The sequence below is a fragment of the Canis lupus genome, chromosome 21, assembly GCF_048164855.1.
Source record: "Canis lupus baileyi chromosome 21, mCanLup2.hap1, whole genome shotgun sequence".
NCBI classification, from domain to species: domain Eukaryota; kingdom Metazoa; phylum Chordata; class Mammalia; order Carnivora; family Canidae; genus Canis; species Canis lupus.
Window position 1 is genome coordinate 28648432 of NC_132858.1, and position 10753 is coordinate 28659184.

The window sequence follows — 10753 nt, forward strand, 5'->3', positions numbered from 1 at the left end:
TGCATGAAGTCAAAGGAAAGATCATTACCTCTTCTCTTTATCAAGAAAGCTTTCAAGACGTGACCACTTTTCCTGTTTATAGACAAGTGTGGAGCTACATTCCCAAGTTCACAGCATTTTAGGATCTAACAAGAAAGAAGAAGGAAAGAAGAAAGAAAGAAAGAAAGAAAGAAGAAAGAAAGAAAGAAAGAAAGAAAAGAAAGAAAGAAAGAAAGAAAGAAGAGAAAGGAAGGAAGGAGGAAGGAAGGAAGAAGGAAGGAAGGAAGGGGAAGGAAGGAAGGAAGGAAGGAGAAGGAAGGAAGGAAGGAAGGAAAGGAAGGAAGGAAGGAAGGAAGGAAGGAAGGAAGGAAGGAAGGAAGGAAGAGGAAGGAAGGAAAGGAGAAGGAAGGAAGGGGAAGGAAGGAAGGAAGGAAGGAAGGAAGGAAGGAAAGAAAGGAAAGAAAGAAGAAAGAAAGAAAGAAAAGAAAGAAGAAAGAAAGAAAGGAAAGAAGGAAAGGAAAGGAAGGAGAAGAAGGAAGGAAAGGAAGGAAGGAAGGAAGGAAGGAAGGAAGGAAGGAAGGAAGGAAGGAAGGAAGAAGAAAGAAAGAAAAAGGAAAGAAAGAAAGAAAGAAAGAAAGAAAGAAAGAAAGAAAGGAAAGAAAAGAAGGAAGAAAGAAAGAAAGGAAAGAAGAAGAAAGAAAGAAAGAAAGGAAAGAAAGAAAGAAAGAAAGAGGAAGGAGGGAAGAAGGAAGGAAGGAAGGAAGGAAGGAGGGAGGAGGAAGGAAGGAAGGAAGGAAGGAAGGAAGGAAGGAAGGAAAGGAAAGGAAGAAAGAAAGAAGAAAGAAAGAAGAAAGAAAGAAAGAAAGAAAGAAAAGAAAGAAAGGAAAGGAAAGGCAGAAAGAAGAAGGAAGGAAGAAGAAAGAAGGAAGGAAGGAAGGAAGGAAGGAAGGAAGGAGAAAGAAAGAAAAGAAAGAAAGAAGAAAGAGAAAGAAAGAAAGAAAGAAAAGGAAGGGAAGGAAAGAAAGAAAGAAAGAAAGAAAGAAAGAAAGAAAGAAAGAAAAGAAAGAAAGAAAGAAAGAAGGAAGGAGGAAAGGAAGGAAGGAAGGAAAGGGAAGGAAGGAGGGAGGAAGGAAGGAAGGAAGGAAGGAAGGAAGGAAGGAAGGAAAGGAGAAGAAAGGGAAGGAAGGAAGGAAGGAAGGAAGGAAGGAAGGAAGGAAGGAAGGAAGGGAAGGAAGGAAGGAAGGAAGAACCGTTCATTCCTCAGCCACACGAAGCCCTCTGACTCGGTTGGTTCTCTAGTCTCCTTGGATGCCCCACACCAAATCACCTGTTCCATCAGCATGTCGCCCACCGACACCAATGCGGCTGCAGGGTAATGTTCCTCCCTCTCAGTCGTGCTGTCGTGGCCCCACAGAGCTGGATGCTCACTCTTCTGTTCCCCCGTGTGAGGTAACCATTTGTATAGCCTCGGGCACGGCGGGGCACAAAGTTCATCCGCAAGCTGAGATTCTCAGACCATCGGAGTACTGCTAACCATGGTAAGGAAGTGAATATTATGATATATCTTTTATCAGACACCAACGAAATTCCAGTCTCTGTTCTTGGTCCCTTAGAAATATTATTTCTCTTTATCGTTTTACAACAACCACACAAGGTAAGACAAGGAAAAAAGGTACAAACATACCCAAAGGGGCGAGACCCTGCCCATCACGTGCATTCTGCAGATATTGCCCAACGCTACTTCTGATTTGATGGTCCCGAGGATGCGCACTTCTTCGTCCCACACCCGGGGACTCTAGGTACTTTTGTCATCACCAATGGCCGACGCGGCACAGGATACCAAACGTTCCCATGAGATTTGGGCCATTGTCGAAGGCGGGCTCTACCTCAAAGCACTGATGATTTACTCCTATCAGCAAGCCATTGGTTACGGAGATGACCCTTCAGAGGTGCTTTAGGGACAGAGACCACATCTTTCCTCGGATAGAGCGAGCCCTATGAGGACAACAGGATAATCTGAGTTGCATTAAGAGAAGGCATACTTCTTGACTGTCCATGGTCAAGAATTTATGTGAAGAAACATTGGGTTTTCAATCTAAACATTGAGAAAAAAAAGAAAAGAAAAGAAACACAACATGGTATATATAGAGAGAGTGTCCTTATGTGTACAAGAGTATACAAAGTTTTGAAGTCAGAATTTTAGGCAAAGGAATGAATCGCTTTTTGCTTCATCTGTAATATGGGAAGGTTATCGTACCTTTTTTTGAGAGGTATAAATAATACAGCCTACCGAGCACAGTGTCTGGCACATAGATTTGTTGACTATGAGAGAATTAGCTATAATTTATGACGTCCCCTCAACGTGTGCACCTACAGCACATTACTCGAGGAATTTATTTAGTTCGGTGCACTGCCTTAACCACAAATCCCGATGCCCGAGGCTGTGGTGGAGGCCTGTAAACTTGCATTTACTATTTCGACCAGCTGACATCCTTCATCCCTTTCTAATGCTACTAGATTTGGATTTTAAGAAACGGGGCCTTAAAAATGCAGGAAACATGCTTCTTGTCTCCCTTCTCTGCAAGCCATAAAACAATCTCGATCCATTCGCTATAAGGATAGAAAAACCCACAACCTGAAGGACAAAACCCTGCTGCCTCCGTGCATAGGGAAAGGCTGACTTTGCAGAACAGAAATACCTAGGTCAAGTGGTACCAGCCGTGCACAGTTAGTTGGCAAAGCAGAATTGAACTCATCACTGACAGCTCAGCTCAGCTCCAACAGGAGCAAGGATTTTTACATCTGCTGCAATATGTACTTGAACTAAATAAAGGTCACACACAATGACACAGCCCCACATAGGTCATCTTCTTGCAGGGGGATCCTAATCCTGTTTAACTTCGGAGCCCAAATTCCAGGGGACAGCCCTGAGATTGCAGCGTTGCCCCATCCAAGTGCAGGAATTGCAGCAAAGAAGCCTGGGCCCAGGGAGGCCTCCCATACTCCCCACAGCAGCGATCACAGTGCTTGTACCTGGGAGGTGTGTAATAAATATGCATCTTCTCATTGACTGTGAACAGAACGAGATGTTAGTTAAAGAGCCATGTTAACACCGCTTGCTGACATGCGAATTGTGTTTCTGCAACCACATATGGACGGGTGCACGTGATTCTCGCTACTTACATTCAGTATCGTTTTGGAAGTTCTGAGCGTAAGTGAGGTGACATCTGGAAAGGGCACTCTGGTTGCTCTGAGAAAGGATCTGATGAAATCATGGTACATGAAATGAGCTAATTTTACAGAAATATAGCTTTCCCTCTCCAATTTTACTTAGCTCTCAGATTACATTTGGGGCTTTTGCCTACCCACGTAAGTCACATAAGCGCGCTCGATAGAGTGGTCTTCCAGTCCTTAAGCCAGATGAAGAAGAGAGAGACAATATATGTGAACTACCTACAGAGTTCCAGTTCAGCGTTAAGGATTTTACCAAGTACTGTACGTACGTAGGTTTGAACGGTACGGGTCCACTCGCACGCGGATGTTTTAGTGCAGCAAATACACCTTCCCCAGGATTTTCTTAAAAACCTGCTCTTTTCTTCTAGCCAACTCTGTTGTAAGAAGTATATTAATGCATATTACAAAATCTATGTTAATTGGTTATGTTCTCAGTAAGGTTTCTGGTCAACAGGAGGCTGTTAAGTTTTGGGAGGAGTCAAAAGTTATGAGATTTTTCTACTGCCTGAAGGGCGGCGTGCCTAATCTGCACATGATTCAAGGGTCAAGGGCATATACGCTCATTTATTCATGCATCACAGAGACCCTTTGATGGGCTGATTGTCCCTATGGTTACAGACTAGATAACTGAGGATCGAAGAGATTAGATAACTCACCCTGAGTCTGTCTGACTCCAAACCCGGGGTGCATCACATTTTCTTATCCTAATGATCTCTAACTCAGTCCTTTGATCCTAGTCTATCCGTCCCCCAAATTCAGTGTGACAATCTTCATCATGGACTATGTTATCCTATTGAAAGTAAATAAATATCCTATTGATATAATTTCCAAGTTTAACTCAAATTCCAGTCAACGGCCTCACTATGGACAGGAGTTTTCTAAAAATCCACAAACCCCGTACTAATTTGTGTATTCCCCCAGAAAAGGCTAACTGCCCAAAAATCTTTTTTTGTCCCTTCTGGACACATTCTCTGTTTCTCATGAATCTAAAGTTATACCTCCTATAGGCTGGTCAATCACTTGCACACGGATACAAGCTCATATGCACGTGCGTGCACACATACACAAACCCACAACCGAGAGTGTCCCACAGAAATTACCGGATGAGGTACAGTCAACACACTTGGGAAACACACCAATTTTAGCACCACAAACATCGATCACCCATCATGAAGACCAGCTCTGCTTAATCAATTGAAAGATCACACAAAAGAAACTATTTTGTTGAAGTCATCATCACCGCGATGCCTTCTATGTCCACGGCAATGGGTGATTACGGTCCTTTATTCCATAATATTTCATCATAATCGGGGATCCCCGGGTGGCTCAGCGGTTTAGCACCTGCCTTTGGCCCAGGGCACGATCCTGGAGTCCTGGGATCGAGTCCAGCGTCGGGCTCCCTGGATGGAGCCTGCTTCTCCCTCCTCCTGTGTCTCTGCCTCTCTCTCTCTCTCTCTCTCTCATAAATCAATCAATCAATCAATCAATACATCTTAAAAAAATATTTCATCATAATCCTCACGACAAGTTAAGGATGTTTATTGCTAACCTATGTAGGAAGGCAGCAGAGTTCCGAGACTTTGAGTGACTTACTGACCAGCAAGCAGCACTGCCCACGTTTGACTGACACTGAATTTTCAATCCAAGGCTCTCCTTCTCCCGATTCTAACCGGAGTCTCCACACAACCCCCATTTCACCTGTGACTATTAAGCGGTCCCCAGCGGGGATTCAGATCATTAAGTGGATTGATTCAGCCCATTGCAAAGCCCCTGTTGTAGTTGCACTTTGATTAACCCATCTTTTCCTTGGCAGTTCAATGCAGGAGCCCCGAGAAGATGTTTTTTAAGCGACGAAGAGCAATAGCAAGAATACACAAGCACGCATCTGTCCTTGGAGACTAGATCTTCTCCATCCCAAGGAGGGTCTGCATTTTCTGCTGAGGGCTGGTGCCGGAGCCCATTCTATTAGCAGGAGCCCCAATGTCAGCCTCAGTTCCTGGAGCTAACACACAGCTCCAGGCTGTTGTAATGACTCAGCAATCAAAACTTCAAGTCCAGCCCGCCTGGTCCTCACCCACCTCCAGGGCTAGAGCTCCAAGAGCTCCCCCTTTTGCTCTTCAGTTTACTGGGTGAGTTTTCTGGCTTCCTTTAAAGGTTCTCAGTGGCTGACTTTCCAGCTGTCAGCTCCGTTTGTTACAGAAGGAAAGAGCCATTCATGTGTTAAGTGCCCTGGGTCTTAAAAACACAGAAACACACTGGAGAATGTTGGGCCTGGTTGGCTCACTTGAGCAAAGACCCACGGAAAGGCTGGCCAACTGACTGGAACTAAATAGAGAAGGAACTGGGATTTCCTTTATTCTCCCCCAAATAAACAAACTCAAGGCATCCCTTTACTAATTGATTCTTTTACATAAATAAATAAATAAATAAATAAATAAATAAATAAATAACTGCATATATTCTTTGTAGGAAACTCCAGCCTTTTCTCTGGCAGCTCTGGTAGGTTACCTGTACTGATGCAAAAAGTTCCCTCCCTCCCGTTTCTTTTCCAAACTAAGAAAACAAATCCTGATAAACCTAAAAAAAAAAAAAAAAAAAAAAAAAAAAAAAAAAAAAAAAAATTCACAAAAGAAAACCAGAAAACAAGGAAGAAAGCAATAGATCTGGATCCTATTCTGATTGAAAGCTGCTTGCTTACCTCTGCTAATAAAGATGCAACGTTACTGCTGCTCAAACCCCGTCAGGAAACCTTGACCTACCACGGAGGTGCTTTACCCACTGCGGGAGCTGTAATCAGCAAACCCTGAGTTGGCTAGCACCCCACTTCTATTATTAGCCTAAAAGAAGCGATAATGAAAGTGTTGCTATCGCTAGAAGATTCACTCATTACAATTAACTAAATCTCAAATACACAAAAGCCAAGACGCTATCGTTATTTTCAGGACGGTGCTGAGAATAATCTGCAATTAATCTTTTCCTTAAACCAACACCCCGAGTCTAAACACACCCACCCGGGGTGTGAATGTGAACGGGAGGGGAGTAGTCCGCATTACACAGCCTCCATAAGAAGAGGCATTAATCTGCCAACTTCCAGAAGGACATTTCCACGGGGCTTCCCCTTCTTCAGAGCAGTCAGTCCCCACACGGAACAGAAGACGTCACATGCTGTCCTCTGCACCTGGGACCTGATACCCAAAGCTGCATGGTCGTGGGGAGCTGCCCAACGTAAGGAATGGTGCTGGTCCGGGTGGAGTGTGGGGCACTCCCGACCCCAGTGCACAGTCCCCCCCCCCCCGCCCCCGCACCCCCACCCCCACCCCCTGTGCTGGAGCATCAGGGCGCTGCACTCTGCCTTTTGGGCACACGTCTGACACCTGCCTTCAGGTTCCACAAGTCCCAGGTTGTTTGCTCCACAAAGAAAATGAGATTTTAGTTGCAGTTTCTCCCGGGTCTCAAGTCATTTAAAAAGGAAAAAGTCCCCTCTCTGAGAAAGGAAATGTGACTGGGGCTGCTAGTGCCAGATGAAAATATCCTGAGCAGAAATAGTGGGCAGGACCCACAGATCGCACAGGCTACTGCTGGAGCCGGTTTCCCGGGGCACCTGCACCAAGAGCAGTGAGGGGGGAAGTGCCAGCTGGGGGGCGGGGGGCCTCTCCTAACCCTGGCCTCCGTAAAGGGCTTCTTTCCTACCACTCTGCAAAAACGTCAGAGGGACAGAGGGCACAGTCCAGGGTAAGACCAGGGTATCAGCTCATCTCTAAAGGGGTTTTTCTTTCTTTCTTTTTAGTTCCAGAGTTGGGGGGGGGGCTCTTTTTTAGAGAAAAGAGTCTTCATGTCTGGAGTATGAGCCTGTGGCCTCTCAAGTCGGAGGCCCCACTAAATCTCTGACCCCGACGGTCTCTGAAGAAGGCTCATGCTACAGTTTGCATCATTCCTCCACCTACACGCAGACACCCACACTTGGAGAAACACCTCGGGCGCGCTCAGCTCAGCTGCCCACTTAGGGTACCTGTCAGCTCTTCCGTGACAGCCTTCACACCAGCAGAGCTGGCTGACATTCCATGAGATGCCACCTTCCTTTTAGGGTCACCCATCCAGATGCACGACTGAGGACTGAATAGAAGCCCTTTTGCTTCTGGTGGTGGGGGGGGAAGCTCAGCATTTTAGAAATCTATTTACAAGTGATTCTCCCTTCGTGGGAGAAGCTAAGTGATGCCAGGGAAGAGAGAAAACTACACCCCAGGAGCACAGATGCTAACACAGTGAAATGCTACTTTGCTTTAATTAAGTCACCTCGGGATGGAAATCGGTAAAACACTCTGCGGTTTACTTTGAAGGAAAGAGGAAAGGGGCGGGAGAGGGACAGCTAACCGCCTGGAAACACTAAGGGGACGGAGCGGGCAAAAGGCTGGACTAGGTCACCTGCATCCCTAAGGCCGCCTGCGTGCCTCACAGCCAAGGGTGGACCCTCAGGAGCAGTTTGCAAGTGCACCCCATTCCCTGGGGGACCACGTAGGGGAAGGGGAGCTTCCCAAACAGAGAGACACCGGCCTCCATCAGGGGAGGGAGCTTTCGGGAAGGTTGATGACATGCAACCGCAAGAGAATCAGTGCAAGAAGAAAACAAAAAACAAAAACAAACAAACAAAAAAAAGCAGGCTCCAAACACTGAACAATTTCCACTTTGTTCTCATTTGTTCCAATTAAGAGCTGTTGCAGCAGCTTCTCTGTATTCCACACATTTGCGACTCTCCAGAGCAGACGAACTCTTCCAGAAAAAATAATAATAAAATAATAAAATAAAATAAAATAAAATAAAATAAAATAATAAAATAAAAAGTGCCATGGGAGGGAGGGGGGAAGTCTACTATTAAGTTATCCTAAGAGTCCAGATTACACCCCGACCCCTTCCCTCGGTGTCTGAGCAGACACACTTTGCTCTCACTCAGAGCCGCTGCCAGTTGCTTTCCTGATTTGTTTCCCCCTTAAAATTTAGAGAGTATTTCAGGGACAGAGAAGGCTAGAATCATTTTTTTTTCCTTTTTTTTTTTCTCCAGATTTCACAGAAGCAGAATTCACTGCGCGAATGTCAGATAAATAAGAGGAAGAGGGATGGGGGGAGGGGGACGCCCAGGGAAATTATCTCCTTGGCATGAAAATAGCCCCACATGCCGCACACTGAGGTCCCGGGAGCATCCCAGGCTCTGGGAACGCACCTGGAAGCTGCACCTGGATTTCGGAGGCAGCGGCCGGGCTGGAGCCCAGGCCGGGGTCCCGGACTCACCTCCCCGGGGCCTCGGGGATCGCCCGCTCCTCCCGCGCTACGCTCCTTCCTTCTTCCCCGTGTCAAGTCGCAGAGGAGGAGAAACATGCAGTTTTCAAAGGTTCCATTTATCTGATCTTCCGGCAAAACCGCGTCCAAGAGACTCCGCCAAAAAGTAAGCCCGAAAGTCCTCCGGCGCGGGGGGGGGTGGGGGGGGGCGGCAGGTGCGCCCCGGGGGCCGATGCGCGCGGCCCAGGCTCCTGCGGGGGGTGGGGGTGGGGGGCGCACCTGCCCCGGGCCGCGCTCCCGACACCCGCGCCCCCGGGGGACGCGCCGCGGCGGCTGGAGGGAAGGGCTCCGGGGCCTCCCAGGGCGCTCCGGCGGCGGCCCAGGGCCCGAAGCTCCGGATCCCGGGGCCCCCCTCCCCTCCCCTCCCCTCCCCGCGGGTCGGCAGCGGGAGCGCGGCGGAGGCGTGTGCTCGCGGGTGGCCCGGCTCGGGGCTGCGGGAGGGAGGAGGGAGGAGGAGGGACGGAGGGACGGAGGAGGGAGGAGGGATGCGCGGGAGGGAGGAGGGAGAAGGAGGGAGGAGGGATGCGCGGGAGGGAGGAGGGAGGAGGGATGCGCGGCGGGCGGCGGGATGCGCTGCGAGAGGGATGCGGGATGGGATGCAGGATGAGCTACGAGACGGATGCAGGCGGCGGGATGCGCTGCGGGGGGGATGCGGGCGGCGGGATGCGCTGCGGGAGGGGATGCAGGATGAGCTACTAGAGGGATGCGGGCGGCGGGATGCGCTGCGGGAGGGATGCGGGCGGCGGGATGCGCTGCGCCCGCAGCCGCTCCGCCGCTCAGGCCGCAGGCGACACTCGCGGAGCAAGAATACTAATAAGGTGGCGGCCACCGATTCCTCCGGGCGGCCAGGACCGCCGGCGCGCGCCTCCCGGGGCTGTGCGCGCGTGCGCGGGCGTGTGTGCGCGTGCCCACGTGTGTATGTGCGCGCGCGTGTGCCCGTGCGCGCGCGTGTGCACGTGTGTGTGTGCACACGTGTGCCCGTGTATACGCGCGTGTGTGCGCGTGTGCGCCTCGGGGGCCTTGGGCGCCAGGGCCCGGGAGGCAGCGCGGCCTGCGGGGAAGGGCTGCACCTGCAGGATCCGGATCCGGATCCCCCCAGTCCCGCAGTGGCGCGGCCCAGGGCACTATTCTGTTTGGAATTAAAAAAAAAAAAAAAAGGAGGGGGCGGGGGCTACTGGTTCAGAAGCCTGGAGCTGGCACCCGAAGGCAGGCGAGAGGAGGGGGAAATGTCCAGGGAGACAAATTAGCTTTATCAATAGGCTCCAAGGAGACCAAGGCAGAACTGTAAGGCGCTGCGGGCCTGGCTGCTCAGCGGACGTGCAAAACCATTTCAAGAATCCAGCTCTGGCCCCTGAACCTCAGGGGGAGCTGGCAACAAGTATCCGAATTTGACTGATGGGACTAGGGACACCTGGGCTCCGGGGAATACGGAAGGGTTGGTTCCTGCGTGCTGCTTTGCAGCCTCCACCAATGTGCGCAGGGACCTGGGTTCGGCTTGTCCATTTTTAATATGGATTTAGACTCTATCCTCTGCAAATAAACAGTTTTACTCTCATGCACAGCTTTTTTTTTTTTTAATCACATAACTAACTGTCACATTGTGGAGAATGTCTGAGTGACATTACATCATTAGGGGGACTGGTTGGCGACTGCTAATAGTAAATATCACTCTATAGGATATCCTTCCATGGAATGAGTTTGGGGTTTAGAGGGGGGGAAATGTAGGATATCTCTTTTTAATGCCAAGCAATGATAAAAATAAAATACATGAACAGGTGATGTGAATAATCCCTCAGCCTCTGGAGGACTCCAATTTCCCTTCTAGCATTGGGTCTCCTATCCCAGTACTTCTTCTTTAGCCAAGGATGCTCACTAAGTTCCTTAAGGTGAATTAAGTGTGTATCACCTGAATAGGTGAGTCCTGGGCAGTTGGAGAAAGCCCCGCAATACCAGGAACCGTCAGCAGATGTCACAAACGAGGGTGCAGGTAAGAGATGGCTACCAACACCTGCAAACATTGCATCTAATTTCATCAAAAGTATAAAATCAACCTTAAATGCTAGAGTTTTGTGATACTTAGAGGTACCGATAAGAACGTGGAGGGCAACTTGTGTTTGCCCCCAAATGTCACTCTCAAATCACTATCTTACAAACTCAAAGTCATCAGCTACAGATATCAGAAAGGAGAATCGCATGTACTAGGGCCCTA

The 10753-nt window shown here is 48.9% G+C and overlaps 1 protein-coding gene across 7 annotated transcripts in view; it reads right to left on the bottom strand.

The window, feature by feature from the left end:
• LRRC4C (leucine rich repeat containing 4C) overlaps positions 1-8663 on the bottom strand; it is a 1168116-nt gene extending 1159453 nt beyond the window's left edge. For 5 of the 7 annotated variants that reach the window (XM_072791173.1, XM_072791168.1, XM_072791172.1 and 2 more), the window contains exon 1: positions 8429-8653. The gene's annotated coding sequence lies outside the window, so the exon portion shown is untranslated. Of the gene's footprint in view, positions 1-8428 lie in introns of all 7 variants that reach the window. The other 2 variants (XR_012014048.1, XM_072791171.1) reach the window with 2 other exon arrangements.
• Positions 8664-10753: the final 2090 nt, after the last annotated feature.